A 20535-nucleotide genomic window follows, 5' to 3' on the forward strand; every position below is an offset into this window, starting at 1 on the left:
CAAACTAGAATTCACCTTCAAATACCTGGTGAAATTAACATCGAAACTGAAAATATCGCAATCAGCCGGGGCCTGTTTCAGGGAGATTCGTTGAGTCCTCTGTGGTTCTGTCTAGCTATGAACCCACTATCTCAGCTATTAAACTCCACAGACGCAGGTTTAGTATCAAAAATAACAACAATGTGGTGGCGAATCTTAATCATTTATTGTACATGGATGATTTGAAATTAATGGCTTCCACTCGCAACCAACTCGATGAGATGCTAAAAACTGTAGAAACTTTTTCTAATGATATTAGTATGCACTTCGGACTAGACAAGTGCCGTATTTTAAATATAGTCAGAGGAAAGGTACAGCCCGGAGGATTCGATATGCAAAATGGCCAGAACATCGAGGCCATGGGTGAAAACGATATGTATAAATATCTTGGAGTAAAGCAAGCGCGGAAAATTGACCATAAACAAATGAAAACAGAGATAACTACAGAGTTTATACGAAGGGTAAAACAGCTGCTTCGCTCACACCTTAACAGTAGAAATTTGTTTAAGGCACTAAACACCTACGCATGTTCCGCGCTTAGCTACTCATTTGGCATTGTTAAGTGGACAAAAACGGACATAGAAAATCTTCAGCGAAAAGTACGAACGCACCTTACAAAGGCACAAAAACACCACCCCAAAAGTGCAGTGGAAAGAACGACATTACCACGGAATTTAGGAGGAAGAGGACTTATGGATATAGGTGATCAATTAGACAAACAAATTGCTAACTTAAGAACTTATTTTCAGATGCAGGCTGAGACATCTACTCTACATCGCGCTATCTGCGCAGTAGATGACACAACACCGATTAAACTGAGGGAACCAGAAATGCGCATAAACCACCTCACTAAAGACGAAAAACTGCGCACCTGGATGGGTAAACCTCTACACGGGCGACATCCCAATGAGGTCAGCCAAGACTATGTCGACAATACAGCGTCGAACTATTGGTTGACGTCAGGAAAGATGTTCCCTGAAACGGAGGGATCAATACTGGCCATTCAGGATCAGGTTATACCAACCAGAAATTACCTGAAATATATCGTCAAAGACCCTCAGGTTCAAAACGACAGATGCCGATATGGATGTCAAGCCCAAGAGACCATCCAACATATTACAGGGGGCTGCCAGGCATTTGCTGCAACTGAATACAAGGAACGGCATGACGCAGTGGGAAAAATCCTTCATCAGGAGATAGCTATCAAGCTGGGACTTCTTCAAACGGATCATCTCCCTTATTATCAATACGTCCCTGAGAGTATGCTTGAGGATGGCAACTACAAGCTATACTGGGACCGCACTGTGCTCACAGACCAAACAGTGGCACATAATAGACCAGATCTCGTACTAGTTAATAAATTAACAAAACAAACAACACTAATTGATGTGGCGATACCTAACAACAATAATCTCCGTAGTAAATTTACTGAAAAGATCGCCAAGTACAGAGATCTGGAAATTCAAATACGAAGGCAATGGAGAATGCAAAGTACCCAGACGATACCGATTATCATGTCTACTACTGGAGTCATTCCGAAGACCCTCCTCGAAAGCATAAAAAAGCTGGGTCTGAATGAACATCTTTACAAGACCATGCAGAAAGCTGTACTACTCGCGACGGCCAGAAGTGTACGAAAATTTTTGGGAGATACACCTGCATTCCAAGTCACCTAGGGCTCGATAACACGGAAAGAGTCCCACCAGAGCTCAATCCTTTTGATACCGTAGGTATCTGGGATGAGTCAATTTTCCCCTTAGAGGGAGTGTGAGCCGTATGGCTAAATCTGGTAAAATAACGTGTATAATAAAATTAAATATAATATAATATAAATATAATATAATAAAATATAATATATATAATAATATATATATATATATATATATATATATATATATATATATATATATAATATATATATAATATAATATATATATATATATAATATAATATAATATAATATAATATAATATAATATAAAAATAATGTCTACTACTGGAGTCATTCCGAAGAACCTCCTCGAAAGTATAAAAAGGCTGGGTCTAAATGAACATCTTTACAAGACCATGCAGAAGGCTGTACTACTCGCAACGGCCAGATGTGTACGAAAGTTTTTGGGAGATACACCTGCATACCAAGTCACCTAGGGCTCGATAACACGGAAAGAGTCCCACCAGAGCTCAATCCTTTTGATACCGTAGGTATCTGGGATGAGTCAATTTTCCCCTTAGAGGGAGTGTGAGCCGTATGGCTAAATCTGGATAAAAATAAAGCAAAAATAAAAAGAATTGACAAAATTATAAGTAACAATCATAAATATAATCAAACAAGATGCTGTGTATGTCCATTACCAACATCCCTACATAACCTAACTTTTCTTGTTAAGTTAACGTACACTGCAAAGTTGGCGTAAACTGGAAAGTATATCTGAATTAAGAATAGGCGTGCACTGTACAGCTATCTCTGTCATTCTGAGCCACCTATGGTTAGGCTTTAAATAGAGCACCTACGGTTTAGGACTATAAATAGAGGCTATAAAAATATAAAAATATTTTTGTATATGTACACCGTTCGCGTTAAAAACTTAAAAGATTTTTGTGAGACAGCTGACATCGACTATAAAAAATTAGTGAAAAATGGAAATAAAATATTTCTGCCTTTATTACCAGCTGGGGAACTAATCCTGCAGCTAAACAAAGGCCCGAAATATTATTTTCTTTTTAAGTAAAGTTCTTCATAACAGAAATTGGAGCACTTTACTTTTAGTTTGTGTTCGGACAGTTAAATATATTCAACAAAACCATTGACTCTATGGAGAAGACTAACTCAACTGCAATAGATGTAGGTACTTATAGAGTTGACAAAGTTAAAAACTTATCTTCAAAACAGGATGGAGAACAAATTTCTTTTACAAGCGGCTAAACAACTTTTAAATAAACTGAGAGAGTCCATAAATGTCGAAAACTTCATGAGTGACATTCACGGTTTTTATGAGCGCTGCATTTCATATTAAGAATTTTGGGAAAACACATCTGCGTGAAAAGTCTGCTTAACTGGAGTGAAATCGTAAAAGCAGCAGAAAATATAAATAAAATGCAAAAACCTAAATCAAAAACCCAAATAATGATTAATGAGGTGTTATTGGAAAATGGATTCTTCCAACAAAATTCTAATCAAGCTAGTTACTCCTAGAAGTGGATCTAGCCATTCACCAATTTTCACAAGTAGCATATTGAGGCACAAAATTAAAAAAAAGTGGAGTTTTCTATGTGTCCACCCGGTACCCCAGCGCCAGTGGAAAGAGGTTTTTCACAGATGAAAAAAATGTGGTCTGATGATCACGGGAGGATGGACGAATGCATTGTGGAAGCCTTGCTTACGTGCAGACTCAACTTGAATATGTCATGCCGTAAATTTTATGACAAAATTAAGCACGACAAAAATATTCTGAAGAAAGTGGACTCTAGTGAAAAATATTGAGCAAGCGTGAGCGAATTCTATCAATACCTGATTTTCTTTTTAATAAAAAACATATTCATCGCATGTATTAAGGTAGGCGTAAAATATTGGTCCAATGCTATTTAAGTGCATTCATTTTTTCGAATCCTGAGAAAACTAATAAGTATTTTTGAAAAATTTACACGTAGAATGAAAGATTATATTATTACCGAGGGCCTAAAGTCCCTGAAAACTTCTGTGATGTTTATTTTATTAAGTTACAGGGTTAAAAAAAGAGAAATTTTAGTGTGATTTTTAATTTTAAATATCATGAAAAACACAAAACCAAATTACATAAGCGAAAAGTAAAAAAATGAGCCTCTTCCTGTTCTGCGTCCCGGTTTGGCTCTTCGTAATTATGGTAAGCCTACCTATGGTGACAATAATTTTGGATCACTCCTTATGTGTCTCATGTTAAAAGAATAGGCCATTAAACACACACGCTTTTTTCGCATACAATTTCTCCCCACCTGCGTTATTTTCAGAGCCCCACTGCCGCTATCGTTCCGTTTTTTGGCGTATAGAACGGAAAAATACAAAACAATAAAACGGTAGCAGTCAATTTACAAAATCAAAATAGCAAATATAAAACTCTGTTTATTTTTTTCCGTAATCAAATGTTTAAAATTTATTTACCCCTCTCCTTCAATGCTGACATAATCCCAAATCCACACTAAATAACATTTCCCAGGGAAAATTCGTAACGGTTTTCTTGATTCTGTTATCTAAGGGTCGATTTCTCATACCTGCGGTAATCTATGGTTCAGTTGAACCAGGTTCACCGGTGATCTACGGTTTTGTTGGGATTGCATTTCTCATTGCTCGTTCATGTCAGCGCTCGTTCTACAGCTTTCGAGAAATGCCAATAGATGGCAAAAGGTAAAAAACTGTCGCCATTTTGAATTACCTTTTTTTTAATAAAGTTGAATTTAAGTATTTATAGTCAAATAGTCATTTTAATAATTATAAATAAATATTATAAAAACAAAAATAATGTTATCGTTTATCGTTAGGCTTAATATAATAAAATAGGATATATTTATATATGACAGCGTTTCGTGTTAATACAACGCATGCGCAGTCCATGAAATCATCTGAACTGAGTTCTGAAATCTTTGAACGGCCGAATTCCACCGTTCAAGCATCGTTCAAGTTTAAACTGCCATCGGTTGAACGTGCGAATTGAGAAAGACGATTTTGACTTTAAACTGACGTTTACTAGAAGTTCAGGTTAAACTGGAGTTGAACTCGATATGAGAAATTGGCCCTAAGTAACTAAGGATTAAGCAGACTTTCATCAGGTTCGAGAAGAAAGCAGAGAAGAGGAGCTCCTGATCAATAAAAACAAAACCAAATATATGTGTAAGAGCCGCAATAACAAAAATCAAGAGTTATACTCGGACAGCTGAGAGTTATAAACATCACCATTGACGACTTTGAGCGCGACGACTTTGAGAATTTAAGTATCTTGGAACAACAATAACTGAAGACAAGAACGGATCACAAGAAATAAATAATAGGATACCAGCCTGCAACATAACTATGTCATTCTGCCCTTCAAAACCCTATAAAATCCAAAGAACTATCAAGACATAAAAATATACAACTAAATTAAACAACCATTCGACTAGTATTGATGCATGGTAGCGAAACGAGGACGATAAAAAGGGCAAACGAAGAGAGACTAAGTGTTTGGGAAAGAAAAATCCAAAAAGGTTCTTTGGGCCATTCTTTGAAGACAATATACGATAAGAATTAACAAAGAGTTCGAAAAACTGTATCCAAACGCTAACAGAATAAAAGAAATAAAGTCCAGAAGACTTCAATGGGCAGTATACCTCAAAAGACGTTAGAACGAGAGAATAGTAGGGCTGCTATGGGAAGAGGTCCCCACTGGAAGAACACCAAATGGAGGCAGTTGAATCCGTTGACGGTATATTATAGCAGAAGACATTAAAGCTATGGGCGTGTGAAATTGGATGGTGATTTCTCACGACAGAGAGGAATGGAGGCATGTTTTTGGGTCGGCTAAAACTCACGATGGATTGTAATACCACAGAGTAAGTAAGTAAGACAGCACAGAAAATATCATCTGCGTCTTTGAAATCTGTAACCTATAATCCGATACAACTAACTCCATATTAATACATATTAATTATCTACAAAACTACTCCTCATTGTAGACAAAAAAATCCTTAATCCATTCTTCCTGCTTCTCCAAATTTTTGAATTGCTATTTCATTTCCACAAGCAAATAGAAACTTCAGAAACCCTAGGGTAATAATAGCTGTTTATGTGCCAAGTCAGTAAAGTGACTCTTTATCGAACGAGTCTGATATTACGAGCAGAGGGAGCGAAGCGAGCGAGGCGAGTAACAGACCAGTTCGATAAAATGTTTTTACTGACGTGGTGCATACAAAATTTTATCGCCAATCATAAAAAATATTGACAGTTACTTACAGTATAAGAATTTTTTAAATTTTAGACGAAATAAAAATTTCGTTATGAGAGCAATGACAGACGACTTTTGCATTTTGGCCGGTTTCGATGTTTAATCGATAGTTATCAAAATTGAATACTCAATTACTAAATTTTTCAGGTAAAATACAATTATTTTTCAGTACAATAAAGTCTTACTTTACTGCCGAAAATGAGGAAAAATGAATACAATAATGAATGACTTTAAAGACGGTTGGCGATAATAGTTGTTTATGTACCAAGTCAGTAAAGTTACCCTTTACCGAACGATTCTGATATTATGAGCATAGCGAGCATAGCGAGCGAGGCGAATAACAGACAAGTTCGATAAAGAGTCTTTACCGACGTGGTGCATACAAAATTATATCGCCAACAATTTTGATATTGGTTTTAAAAATTACACACAATTTACAATTTAAAATTTTAGACGTAATAAAAATTTCATGACAGTAATGAGAGATAACTTTTGCATGATTTCCATTTTCGATTTTTAATCGATAGTTATCAATATTGAATAATTACTAAATCGGTAAAGTTTTGATTTATTTTATATCAACATAATTACAAAATACTACAGAATTTCACTTTTTAACCTAAATTTAATTAACAATGTCGTAAATCTTGTACAATATTTTTAATAATTAAAGAAAATAAATTGTAAGTTTACTCAAATAAATAATCGACTACTGCCATCGACCACTTACATTCAATCTCGATTAATCGCGGCAGGTAAAGTAAAATTCTTCTTTCAGTACAATAAAGTGTTACTTTACTGCCGCAAATGAGGGCAAATGAGTACAATAATGAATGACTTTAGTGACGGTTGGCGATAATAGTTATTTATGTACCAGGTCAGTAAAGTAACTGTTTATCCAGAGAGTCTGATATTACAAGCAGAGAGAGCGTAGCTAGAGGGGTGAGCAACAGACGAGTTCGATAAAGAGATTTTGCTGACGTGGTATATTATGGTGGTATGACGTGGTATATACAATAGTATACAATTTAAGAACTTTTTAAATTTTTGACGTAATAAAAATTTCATGGCAGTGATGACAGATAACTTGGCCGCTTTCGATTTTTAATCGATAGTAATGAATATTGAATAATTACTAAACCGGCAAAGCTTTGATTTATTTTATATGAATAGAATTACAAAATACTACAGAATTTAACTTTTTGGCATAAATTTAATTAACAATATCGTAAATTTTGTACAATATTTTTAATTATTAAAGTAAATAACTCTTAAGTTCACTCAAATAAATAAATCGATTACTGCCATCGAACACTTACATATATTCAATCTCGGTTAATTTGATTCATAATCGCGGCAGGTAAAGTAAAATTCTTCTTTCAGTACAATAAAGTGTTACTTTACTACCGCAAATGAGGGTAAATGAGTACAATAATGAATGACTTTAGTGACGGTTGGCGATAAAAATAAAAATATACTTTAAAAATTCATCATATAAGTTGTTAATTTTAAAAGTAAAAGCATGACGTGTGTTTTACGTTAAAAGAATTGGCCAACAAATACACACACTTTTTTCCCATACAATTTCTCACCACCTGCGTTATTTTCAGAGCCACTGCCGCTATCGTTCCGTTTTTTTTGGCATATAGAACGGAAAAATACAAAGCAATAAAACCAAATTATCACCTGTAAGAATCCAAAATGTATATTTTGATCATCAGCGGCAACAGCCCGTAGCCGTACAACCGCTCCCGTAGCAGCCAATTTACAAAATCAGAATTGCAAATATGGAAAAGCACCGTTCTATTTCCCCAAGTGAGAAAGAGATAAATCAATGGAGAGTGACAATTTGTGTTGACAATGAATGCACGGTATGTGTTTTCAACATTGGCGGATTCGGTGGGTTTGTTTTCTCTATGCCAATCAACACGATAACGAAGTACAACTTGTTATTAAATGTATTAGATTATAACTACATTGCGCGTCATTAAAAAGAGGCCACCTAAAATTTTTGGCATTTTTTATTTTTACGAATCATACAAGAAAATGATTGTCATTAGATGTTTGTGTATAGTTTAAGAATATGTTCTAACGTAGTATGCAATTATTTATTACATATCAAAAAATGTCAAAAAAACTTCTTCCAAAATAAGGATTTTATTGGAAGATGAAAAAAAAAAAATGAACCGTGTACAATTTTCTGTTTTTTTTATGTGAATAACAATTAAGTCGTAATTAATAATACTGTCTATTACCACCTCTATTCTGAATTACACTCCTCATTCGATTTGGCATTGAATTGATCAAATTCAGGATGTCTACTTGAGGAGAAGCTTCCCACTCTTCCATGAGCGCCAACCGAAGCTGCTCACGAATTACTGGAGCTGGTATTCTGCTTTTTACCCTTCGTTTGAGTTGGTCCCAAACATGTTCAATCGGGTTTATATCTGGATTTTAAGCCGGCCAGTTCGTTTTTGGCACACCGACGATTTCCAGGTATTGCGTTACCATCCTGGCTAGGTGTGGCCGCGCGTTGTCTTGCATTAAAATAAAGTTTTCGCCCACAAACCCAGCAAAAAGCATTACATGCTTATTTACGCTATGGCGATATCTAGTGATCTTCAGTTTTATTCATTAAAAAGGAGGATGTGTCTTGAGGAGATAGTTGGGAGTAAATAATTATAGTTTTCAAATTTAAGAAAAGGTCAACTGATGTAAATTGCTTGACTCTAAGTAATATTGTGTTTATAAAGTTTAGAGATTAAACTTTAGAATTTTGTTGTATTTTTAATTATTATAGAGTTATGTTTAATATAAGAGATAATGCGTTATTTATTTATTTATTGAAACAAATTTTTAAAGGCACATGATGTGTTACTAAATAGGATAATGCCTATCATACAAGGTGGATTTGTATAGATACATATACAATTAAATAAAGCCAGCTGTTTTAATACATTGTGAAAAAACAGAGTTGTGAGGTTATGGTAGGGGAGCAAAGTATGCTAAATGTGCAGTCACTCGAGCGCTTTGGAGACCTATTAGGTTGTGAAGAGTAGGTCCTAAAACCAAAAAAAGTTAAGTAACATTCTCCATTTTAGTGGGCGCTTGCCATTTTTTAATTTAATTTTCCATTTCCAACAATCGTTTTTTCCGATTATACCGCCATCTATGCATAATTCGAAAAAATGTTTTGAATAAAAGTTACTTATTTTTTCGTAAGGAATCCAAATCTTCAATAAAAAATGGGGGCTCCTACTTAAGATTTTAAAGCAACCCCCGCCCCACCTCCGTGAGGGGTCGTGTTTAGTGCCATTCGATAGATTTTTTTATAAATATTAAATAAGTGCATTTTACAATTTTTCGATCTGATGTTCATTTCGAGAAATATCGCGGGATTCGTATTTAAAATATTAAATTTACCCCCCACCCCTCTCCGTGGGAAGTCGTGTTTGGAATCATTCGATAGATTTTAAAAAAATATTGAGCACATATTTTTTAGTTCTTCGATCGGTCATTCATTTCGCGAAATATTCGCTTTTTTCTTGTGAAACTTTGGGACTCGCCCATTTCCATACGCCCGGCTCAAATCGTCAGATTATACACTCTTTTACACTCAAATATACTCTTTTGCGTGTACTTAACTTACCTTACCTCAATCTGACAATTTCGAGTTTTTTTAAGGATATATTTTTTTTAGGGCCCCCCTTAACGAACTCCCCTGTGTTAAGAGCCAATATATGGTAGAGGTACATCTGCAGGGTACTAGGTTTCTCCCCATGTGATAATCTGACGCGCTCGAGTAACTGCAAAAATCCCCGCTTGGGCTCCCCTACCATTATATGGATAAAATAGAAACAGGCACAAAAGATCATAAACATATAAATACGGGTCACATACAATAAAACACTACACACACTTAAAAGTTTAAAAATTGCAATTATTGCACTACATCTGGTGGGAGCTCTTGTGTAATAGGGAGAAAAAACACTTTGAAAATGCGTTCGTTGCACATGTCGCTCATCGACGATATTCGGTTTTCCTCTCTAGTACGAGTGTCGCCAATGGGCTAATACATGTGTTTCCTTACATTACATTACAAAAAATAGTTCAGATTCTGGGAGAAGTACTTAACAAACTATAGCAGCGAACGTGTTAAAAAGAGATATCTAACCACTTTTTTATGTTACTCACTTGGAAGGCAAAGTTGACTATGTTAATGGAAATAATGTTAAATTTAATATGACAGCTCTTTTTGTTATAGTAACTTAATGATGTGGTTATGGTCTTTGTAAGGTTGTTGTCGAAGTACAAATAAATAAGATTTTACATTAGTCGCAGTTGTTAAATCATTGTCAGAATATTGGCAGAACATTTTTACAAAAGCCGTATGGCTTGCAAATTGTAGAAGCCTCGGAGGTGTAACCAGAGAAGGTTCCCATTGTTTTCATTCTGGTGGGATATGTTATATGCCATTAGAGTGAAAACTTAGTCCTTATTATAAAGTTTATTTCTGTAAATAGAATAAAATGTACAATGTTATAAATAAGAGTCTGGAGGTGACCACAAGAGGTGGTGGTCAAATGAAGTACAAGGAAAAATAAAAGAGAGGAGAAAATTATATAAAAAGTGGCAAGAAACCAGATCGGACATAGATCTTCAAAACTATATGGTCGCCAAAAATAAAGCGAAAGTAGCAGTAGCAAAAGCTAAAGCAGAAGCGTATTCAAACCTATACGATCAACTTGATACCAGGGAAGGCGAAGCAAAGATATATAAAATAGATGAAAATATGAGATGAAAATAATAAAATACTAATTCACGAAAAGGATGTCAAAACGAGATGGAGAAAGTATTTTGACAGTTTATAAATGAAGAATTTGACAGACAGCCTGTGGAGTTAACGGAGACAATAACAGCAATGGTTACCAGAATAACAAACGAGGAAATGACTCAAGCGCTTCAAAAAATAAAGAAAGGAAAAGCAGTCGGACCAGATGATATTCCTGGGGAAGTATGGAGAGCATTGGTAGAGACAGGAATAAGTTGGCTAGCAGGTCTATTTAATAGAATTATGAAAGTTGGACAAATGCCAGACGAATGGAGAAGCAGTATATTAGTACGTGTCTACAAAAACAAGGGAGACATACAACAATGCACAAACTCTAGGGCTATAAAACTACTTAGCCACACCATGAAAATATGGGAGAGAGTAATTGATAGACAGATACGTGAAGAAACTGAAATATCCGATAATCAATTTGGCTTTATGCAGGGCAGATCAACAACAGATGCAATTTTCATTGTAAGGCAACTGATGTAAAAATGTAGGAATAAAGAGCCCAACGCTCATATGGTATTCATTGATCTTGAGAAAGCATATGATAGAGTTCCTCGAGAGATTCTGTGGCGGGCAATCAATAAGAAAGGAGTCCCGGGCGAATATGTAAAGATTGTGAGAGATATGTATGAGGGAGTAACGACTAGTGTTAGAACAGGTGTGGGAGAGACTGATAAATTTCAGGTGAAAGTAGGATTGCACCAAGGCTCTGTGCTTAGTCCTTATTTATTCTCATTAATTTTGAATCTAAACGGGAACTGGTGTATGTTTTCAAAAGACTGATAGTGTGTAAATAAATTTATTAAATCAGCTAAGTACTTTCAGCATATTATGCCATCATCAGAGCTATCGTCTTATAGGTGTAAAAACCTCAAAAGAAGAGAAAACTTCGAACAAACACATTCTTTAGTTTAAAATAAACCCAGGGATATAACCACTGGTTAGGGTAAAAACCCTTAAATGTTTAAAAATTACATTTAATGTGTTTTTTATAAAATGGCCACCATTCTTACAAACAGCTGTTACTGACAATTCTATTCATTAATTTTGGACCAGATAACAGCGAAACTACAGGGTAGTATTCCATGGTGCCTAATGTATGCTGATGATGTAGTGTTGGTAGGAAATAGTGAAAGAGACTTAAAACAAAAACTGGAACAGTGGAGACAAGCCCTGGAGGAAAAAGGTTTAAAACTTAGTAGGACAAAAACAGAGTATTTGGAATGTTTATTTAAAGATGGAGTTACTACAAATAAAATGGAATCTTTGGATGGTGAAATGATTGTGAAAAGCAATAGTTTTAAGTACCTAGCATCGGTATTACAGAGTAATGGAGAAATAGATGCAGATGCATGCAGTAGAATTAGGGCTGGATGGATGAAGTGGAAAGAAGCGAGTGGTGTGTTGTGTGACAGAAAAATTCCAATGAAGCTGAAGGGAAAATTCTATAAAACAGCCGTAAAACCGGCTATGATGCACGGAACTGAATGTTGGGCAGTGAAAAAGAAAGAGGAACAACGAATGCATGTGGCGGAAATGAGAATGCTTAGATGGATGTGTGGAGTGAAAAAGAAGGATAAAATTAGAAATGAGTATATTAGGGGAAGTATAGGTGTGGCACCAATTGATGCCAACAGGGCCGAGATAACGGGCCTGCAGGGGATGCACTGCAGGCGGGCGCCTCTGTTTGGGGGGCGCCAGAATGAGCTTTTTTTTGCTAGTTTTATGCAAGATACTAAAATAGAAATATGCATTTTTTTAAATGTGATTTAAATTCGTCACAGTACCCTAATCTGTGTTTGTTTGCATGTTTGCATGTAAAATATACAAGAATATGCTATGCCGCATAGAATTCTTACCATGTAATTTATTGATCAAAGATATCATATTTCAACCAAAAAACTTTGCTCTTAATGAGAATACTTTGTTTATTTTTTTCAAGTTTCTTGCAATAATTTAAAATAGCATCTTTGCTAGTTTTGAAGGCCATATTTTAAGTTTTGTATCAGAAGTTATGAGAGGAAATGAATGATTTCTAGTAAAATAAACAAGATTGTGATATGTACTGTTTTCTGGCCACCTGTCTAATTTAAGTATTATGTACCCTGTTAATAGGTATCAAGTTAAGGATTAATCCCATAAAAACATACCTAATATTTATTTGTCAGTTGTAATATTTATTATTTCATGTGATTATAATACAGAATAGTTTGTCAGTTGTTGTACGCTGAAGTTAAAAAATCTAGTGTTGCATTCAATTAATATAAAATTATATTTATTAAGTAGGTACTCAGTACTATTATTAAATTACGGTTTCACATCAGTGCAGAAGCACAATCTTGAGGTTTTAAAGTTATTATTTTTATTTAGTTAAATAAAAATGGATCCAAAAAAAAAAATTATCTGGGGCACAAATCGAAAAAGAAAAGCCGAAAAAGCAGAAATGACAAAAAAATAATCTTAGTTCTCTTAGCCAATTTCTTATAAAAGTGACGTTGTTTTGTCAGATTATGGGTCCAATAAAACTGTAACCGAACTTTATTTACCGGGGGACATTTGCGGATAGCGGGACACCGACCGGGGTGGGGTGAACGAGTATCTGTGTGTATGTGTGTGAGTGTGTGTATGTGTGAAGTGGGGGGGCGCCTGTGCTGGTTTTGCAGACGGGCACCTTATACCTTAGCGCCGGCACTGGATGCCAAAATGAGAGAGCATAGGTTAAGATGGTTTGGTCATGTTCAACGTCGAGACGTTAATCACCCAATACGAAGAATAGCTGAAGGGCAGATTCCTGGAAGGAGTAGGAGGGGAAGGCCAAAGAAGACCTGGGAGGAGACGATAAGGCAGGACATGTTGGTAAAGGGGATTAACGTTGATATGACCCAACATAGAATTGTGTGGAGAAATACAATTAGGGAAGCCGACCCCGCATAGGGATAAGGCATATAGAATGATGTTATAAATAAGAGTCTCAGATTATGCAAACCAAATTATACCTAAAAGTCATTTCACAAAAACAAAATGATGAATTAATTTCTATATGTTAACCCGGCCTCCGACAGGTGGGGTATGGTACAACCCAACAATACTGAAGGGACTAAAACATAAGAAAATTTTGCATACAGTGACACTAGCGGCTAGATAGCTTTCTATTACCACTATTTTTCCCCTCATTTTAACTGTATATAATTTCTAAACGGCCCAAGAAAGAAATATGCGGTTTTCGCTGAAATGTTTTATTTTAGTAAAAGTTTTTGTCGCTTTTAAAAAAATAAATGACGGATCTTTGAAAAAAAAAACGTTGACTTTTTTAAACGAAACACCCAGTATATTATTTTGGAAATTGAAAAAACGCTCTTTGATCTATCCAGCCAGATAAAGTTTTTTAAAATCGGTTGTCAAATGAATGAGTAATTAATTTTTAAAACGAAAGATGCCATTTGAAAATCAGATGAAAAATGGATGTGGAAAACAGGATATTAAAATTTGCTTGTTTATTTTAATCAATATTTTATTTAATTGTGTGATCTCCACGTTACTTTGATCATTTTAAAATTAATAACTCAGTTATTTGACAACCAATTTTGAAAAACTTTATATCGCTGGATAGGTGAATGACCGTTCTTTCAATTTAGAAAAAAATATATTGGGTACGTGTTCCATTAAAAAAAAAGTCAACAACGTTTTTTTTTCAAAAATCCGTCATCTTTTTTTTCGTAATTGAAAGCGATATACAAAATTCAATCCAATCAAACAAAACTTTTATTAAATAAAACATTTCAGCGAAAACCGCATATTTCTATCTTGAGCCGTTTAGAATTTATACGCAGTTAAAATGGTGGACACCCGGTATATTCATCTAGGCGATGACACATAGTTTTTAGTTGTCTGTTTAGTTTCAGCAAGTACATTTCGATTGAAAATGGTCACACCCCACATATCCGATTTTGTACCTTCTGCAGAATTGTTTTTTTTTTTGTTATATTCCTATATAGTGGAATCACTGAAGGTGGATATGAGCTATTACCTCCGATTTCGTTGAACCTCCATCGATTTGCATGAAAATTGGTGAGTGGTTAGAGGATATCTCAAGGAATAAAGCTGATATGGTGCCAACTTGCGCCTTTACCCTGTGGGTGGATGCCACCCCTTCTCGTGGGTGAAAGTTATTTTACTAAAAATAACCCCATAATTCGATAGAGGGACAAATTTCAAGCAAAATTTGTTATACAAAGTTATTAAAATAAATCAAAACTTTTGAGTTATTAAAGATCAAAAATTTTAATTTTTCTTGAGAAAAATGCATGTTTTTAACCAATTTTTCATCAATAACTCAAAAAGTATTAAGTTTTTACAAAAAAGTTATTACTATCAAAATTGAAGCTAATAAAAAAAGAAATAAATCCCTTACTATAAAAACCTTTTAATGTTAAATAAAAGTGAGTTATAGGTAATTGAATATACATTTGTTTTCGGCTTGTTAAAAATTCTAAGTATTCAACCTGAAATAACGGGAAATTGATGCATTTTATTACATAAACTTATTAAACATTTGTCAAAGTACTTAAAAATGTCTATCAAATGAGTTCCCGAACATGTTGATAGCGTTAAAATTTATGCTCCAAAATTTTTTCAAAATTTATCTTTTAAAAATTTTTCCAAAAAATGTTATTGTGTTTTTTTTAATAACTCCGTTCGTGTTTAAGATATCAGGTTCATCTAAAAACTGTTTGAAAGCTAATTCCAAGTGCTATTTAAGCACGTTAAATCTAATCTTCTAAACCCCTTACTTTTTTAAAAAATAAAAGGTTAAATGACCCCGCTTGCATGGTTTCCACAGCAAAAATTAAGATTTAAACTTTTCCCTTGTGTATTTATAAGATTTAAACGTTTCTATCTCGGTTATTCTTTACCGTATGGAAATAGTAAAACAGGTAGATTATTTGGCTCAGAAAAACTAAAATTTGTTATATATAATTTTTTACGTATATTGAGTATTTTTGGAGTTATTATCAAAAGAATATGAGAATTACAATAATTCTAAAAATTATGATTTTTTTAAACTATATCTTTTTTTCAAAATATGTATTCTAAACCGGTCAAAATTATCGAAAATATTACTTATGCTAATATAAAGAAGTTCCTGTAAAGACTACTATGGATTTTAATTTTTGTGCAAATGGCGTATGTTTTATTTTTCACTTTTTCCTAAAAAATTCGAGACGGTTCTTTTATTTTCATTATAACTTGCTTAATTTTGACGCTATTACCTTGTTCTGAAGCTAATTTGATAGGTATTCCGAAGTACTTTGACAAATGTTTAGCAGGAATATTTTATACATTGCATCGTTTTCCCGTTACTTAAGCTTGAATACTTAGATTTAAGTACTGTCGAATAAAAATACACATTCAATTGCCAATAACTCACTTTGAACTAACATTAGTTTAGTTCTTTATGTGAAGAATGTCTTCAATTTTTTATTATCTTCAATTTCAGTAATAATAAATTTTTTATAAAAACTTAAAATTTTTGATTTATACGTGAAAAACCGATTTAAAACATGCATTTTTTTACGAAAAAAATAAAATCTTTGTTTTTTGATAACTCAAAAAGTGTTTATTTATTTTAATAACTTTATATAACAAATTTTGCTTTTAATTTGACCCTCTATGGACTTATGGTATTATTTTTAATAAAATAATTTTCACCCACGAGAAGGGGTGGCATCCACCCCCAGGGTAAAAGCGCAAGTTGGCATCATGACGTCTTTGTTCCTTGAGATATCCTCTAATTACTCACCAATTTTCATGAAAATCGATGGAGGTTCAACGAAATCGGTGGTGAAAACCTTCAGTGACTCCACTAATAAATAAGTAATATATATAAATAAGTGAATAATACTTATTATAGATTTTAACAGAACAGGAATAACCGAAAAATAACATAATATTATGACGTTTACAGCATTACAGCATAATTGAATATTAAAAAACCTTCTATGATGAATAAACGTCACAAAAGGCTAAAATTTGCTCTAGTCTATTCAACTTTTTACATTATTTATTACCAAATTATTTTGAAAACATAAATATATTAATAAAATAAAATACTCCTCTTGAATCCTAAAACACTAAAGCACTAATAATTATTAAATACGTGTTGGTAAACACATCGTAAAACTAAAACTCTATCTAATTGAAATTCCATAAGTACGTTTTCTTGGTCAATGCTTCACCGTTTCTAGGACGATGCGGTTTCTAAAAGGAAAACGAGGGACTAATAAACATGTCCTGTAATAATACAACCCAGAGACGTTTGCGATGTGCCTCAGGAAATAGGCCAGGAAGACCTGAAATCATAAGAGTAATCAACTCAAAGCCGTTTGAATATGTTTTGATTATGCTATGATAATAATTATACCACAAAAGTGTAATAAAGTGACATATACAGTAGGGTGGAGCGAAAATTTTTTTTTCATAATTCCCTAAAGCCTATGTGTAAAAAAGTTGCCTTTTACTACCAGTATTCACCAAAAAAAATCTCAGGTCAATCAACTTAAAACTTCTACTGCCCAAACCGCTTTGAAAATTGGAATTTTCCCTATATTTAAAAATATATATATAATATCTTATTATTGTCACTAATATCTTATGAATAATTATTACTGGATAATTACGTAAAGAAGGTATTACAAAACATTCCTAGAACCAAATAGTAACCCAATATAATGACCTTGAAACAATACTGCATGCTCTTTGACACCGCATTGCGCCGGATTAGCGCCAACGAGGCTAACAGGATTCCACGAACTCCGTCGCAATAAATCGGTTGTGGTCGTAGACCTACGTATCGTCTGCCCCCGCTGATTTATGTTGTTGAAATATTTTAGTTGTTTGGCAGCATTAGAGCAGTTAAGGTATGTAAAAAATGTCTTTTACGCAACGTGATTCATTGTGCCCTGTGTTTGGTGTACCAAAACCATTTAAGAACAATGTGTTGCCGACCTACGCGGATATTATTAAATGTTACTTATATCGTCGACAAGAAATTATTGTACAACAAAGTAAACAAAGACCTAGTTTCGCTGATGATGTCTGTTCCCGTTTAATAAAAGACTTGAAAAACTTGTGGCAGAAAAGTTCCATTTGTGTTGTATCAGACCAACAAATATTACATAAAATTCGAGAATACCACGGTAAATATCGTAACATAATGAAACGGCTAAAAAAGGACGGTGAACTTAATAATTCAAAACAGGTTGTTTTATTTAGAGAATTGACCGAGAAGAAACTCTTTGATATATCTTTATGCAAATATAAAGACTTTTTAAGCTGTTCTTGTACAATAAAAGTGCCTGTACTTGAACGTGAATTTCTAACCGACCAAAGAACTTCGCGTAAAATGGTAATCCGTAGAGTTGATCAAAAAACTACAAAAGTACTCGAAAAGAGATGGAAGCGTAAAAGTAAAACCGAGGAAAGGAGAATCAGGCATGATGAATACGATGATCAATACAAATAATCTTTAATTGGCAGAACATACCAGTCAGTGTCATCTAATCTAGAAGAAGAGACTTCAAACAACAGTTCATCAGAAGAAAATGCCATTAAATTAGAAGACATGGTCGATACTCCGTCAACTTCTCAGATGAGAATAAAACTACCAAGTGTAGCACAGGCATGTGACAGAACGGGTGTTTTAGATAGGACGGCAGCAATTCTTGTTAGTGCAGCGTTAAAAGATATAGGAATAATTACTACAGAAGATTCGTCAAAAATTGTCGACCGCAGCAAAATTCGTAGAGAAAGGGCAAAAGCTCGATTTGAGCTCAAGAGAAAAGATAAAGAAGACGGTTCTGAATTGGTATATGGAATATATTTTGATGGAAGAAAAGACCAAACGTTAGTTCAAACTAGTGAAGAAGGAAGTTTGTCCAAGAAAACGAAGATTGAGGAGCATATAGTCCTAGTTTCAGAACCAGGATCCAAATATATTGGTCATTTGACTCCTGCATCTGGCAATTCGCAAAGTATAAAGAAGAGCATTCTACAATTTTTGGAGCATAATTTTGACGTTTCAAATTTGCAGGCTATAGGTTGTGATGGTACAGCAGTAAATACTGGTAATAAGAATGGAATTATTAGTCAGCTTGAGCTTTCGTTGAATCGATCCCTACAATGGTTTGTTTGCCCATTGCACGCAAACGAACTACCTTTAAGACATTTGCTGCAACATTTGGACGGAAAAACAACTGGCCCAAAAGGATTTCGTGGCGAGATAGGAAAGCAATTAGAAAAATGTGAAACCTTACAACCTACAAATTTTAAAAGGACAGAAATTACTTTGCCTGATATTAGTGCTGATCAACTTAGCACCGACCAACAATACTTATATGAAATTTGTAATGCCATTTCAAAAGATAACATCTCATTGAACTTGTCGAAAAGGAACCCCGGGAAAATGGCTCATTCCAGATGGCTTACGACCGCAAACCGGATTTTACGATTATATGTCTCCACAGCGAAACCATAACAAAATCTAACTATTATAACAGAATATGTCATGAAAGTATATGCCACCACAGTGGAAAGGTGCATCAAATTAGTAACAGAAGCGTCAGTTGCTGTATGTGGAAATACAGCAAGGGATGATTTATAAGGGCACGAATTGCTTCTAGAGCTAGTTTGCCAGTATTCGAGACAAAAAGTCAATATCTTCAAGTTTTTAATGAAAATTAATCACAAAAGTACAAATAAGGGTGGGAGGGTGGTGGAACTACCTCCAAGCGCTGAGTTCTGGGTTATTTCCATCAAAAATTACGAATTTTTTATGGAAATAAGCGAAGAGCTGCATCACGGCTTTAAAAAATATTTATCTTTGATTTTTTAAATTTCACGCTCAAATTGGCAGTAGAAGATGGCAATATTTTAAGCCACCCTTTTTTTCTAGAATAGACCATTATATTAGGCAACTTTTCCACATATAGGTCAATTGATTTAAGGATTTTGTTTTCTCGAGCCAGTTTTCACTCCACCCTAATATACAGTGATGAGCGCGCTAATAAGCGGCAAAATAACGCAAAAGATAAAAAACATACACTCGTAAAAATGAAAGAATACCCATGAACGATCACATCAATTACTTATTTTGTATTTGCTGTCTTTTTCTATAACAAACGTTTGTTATTTATAGAAAAAGACAGGAAATACAAAATAAGTGATTGATGTGACTGTTCATGGGTATTCTTTCATTTTTACGACTGTATTAAATTGTGAGATAAAAAGAAATTAAACTAGTGGAGAGGGAAACTTGGCTATACGCTCTGAGCTTCGCTAGTGGCGCTCGTAGCGGATTACTAATTCAACTTTCACCAGTAATTTTTAAATTTATTATTTAATTGTTATCGCTTAACATTTACAACGCAAAAAAGTAATTAAATTGTAATCGATTTTTTTAAGATTTTGCTAATCCTTTTGACGTTCTATTGATAAAATATGAATTTCTTACTTCAGATACTTTCACAAACTTAAATTCAGTATGTAAAACGTAAGTATATTTAAGGTGAAAATATATACCACAGCTTTGACCAACTAATATTTTTTATAATTAATGTTTTAATTTTAATTTTAAATTAATCACTTTGACATTTATGTCAAATTTCCGGTAAACGTTTACAGACTTGCCACTACTGGCGCTCGCAAATTT

The sequence above is a fragment of the Diabrotica virgifera genome, chromosome 5, assembly GCF_917563875.1.
Source record: "Diabrotica virgifera virgifera chromosome 5, PGI_DIABVI_V3a".
In the NCBI taxonomy this organism is placed as follows: domain Eukaryota; kingdom Metazoa; phylum Arthropoda; class Insecta; order Coleoptera; family Chrysomelidae; genus Diabrotica; species Diabrotica virgifera.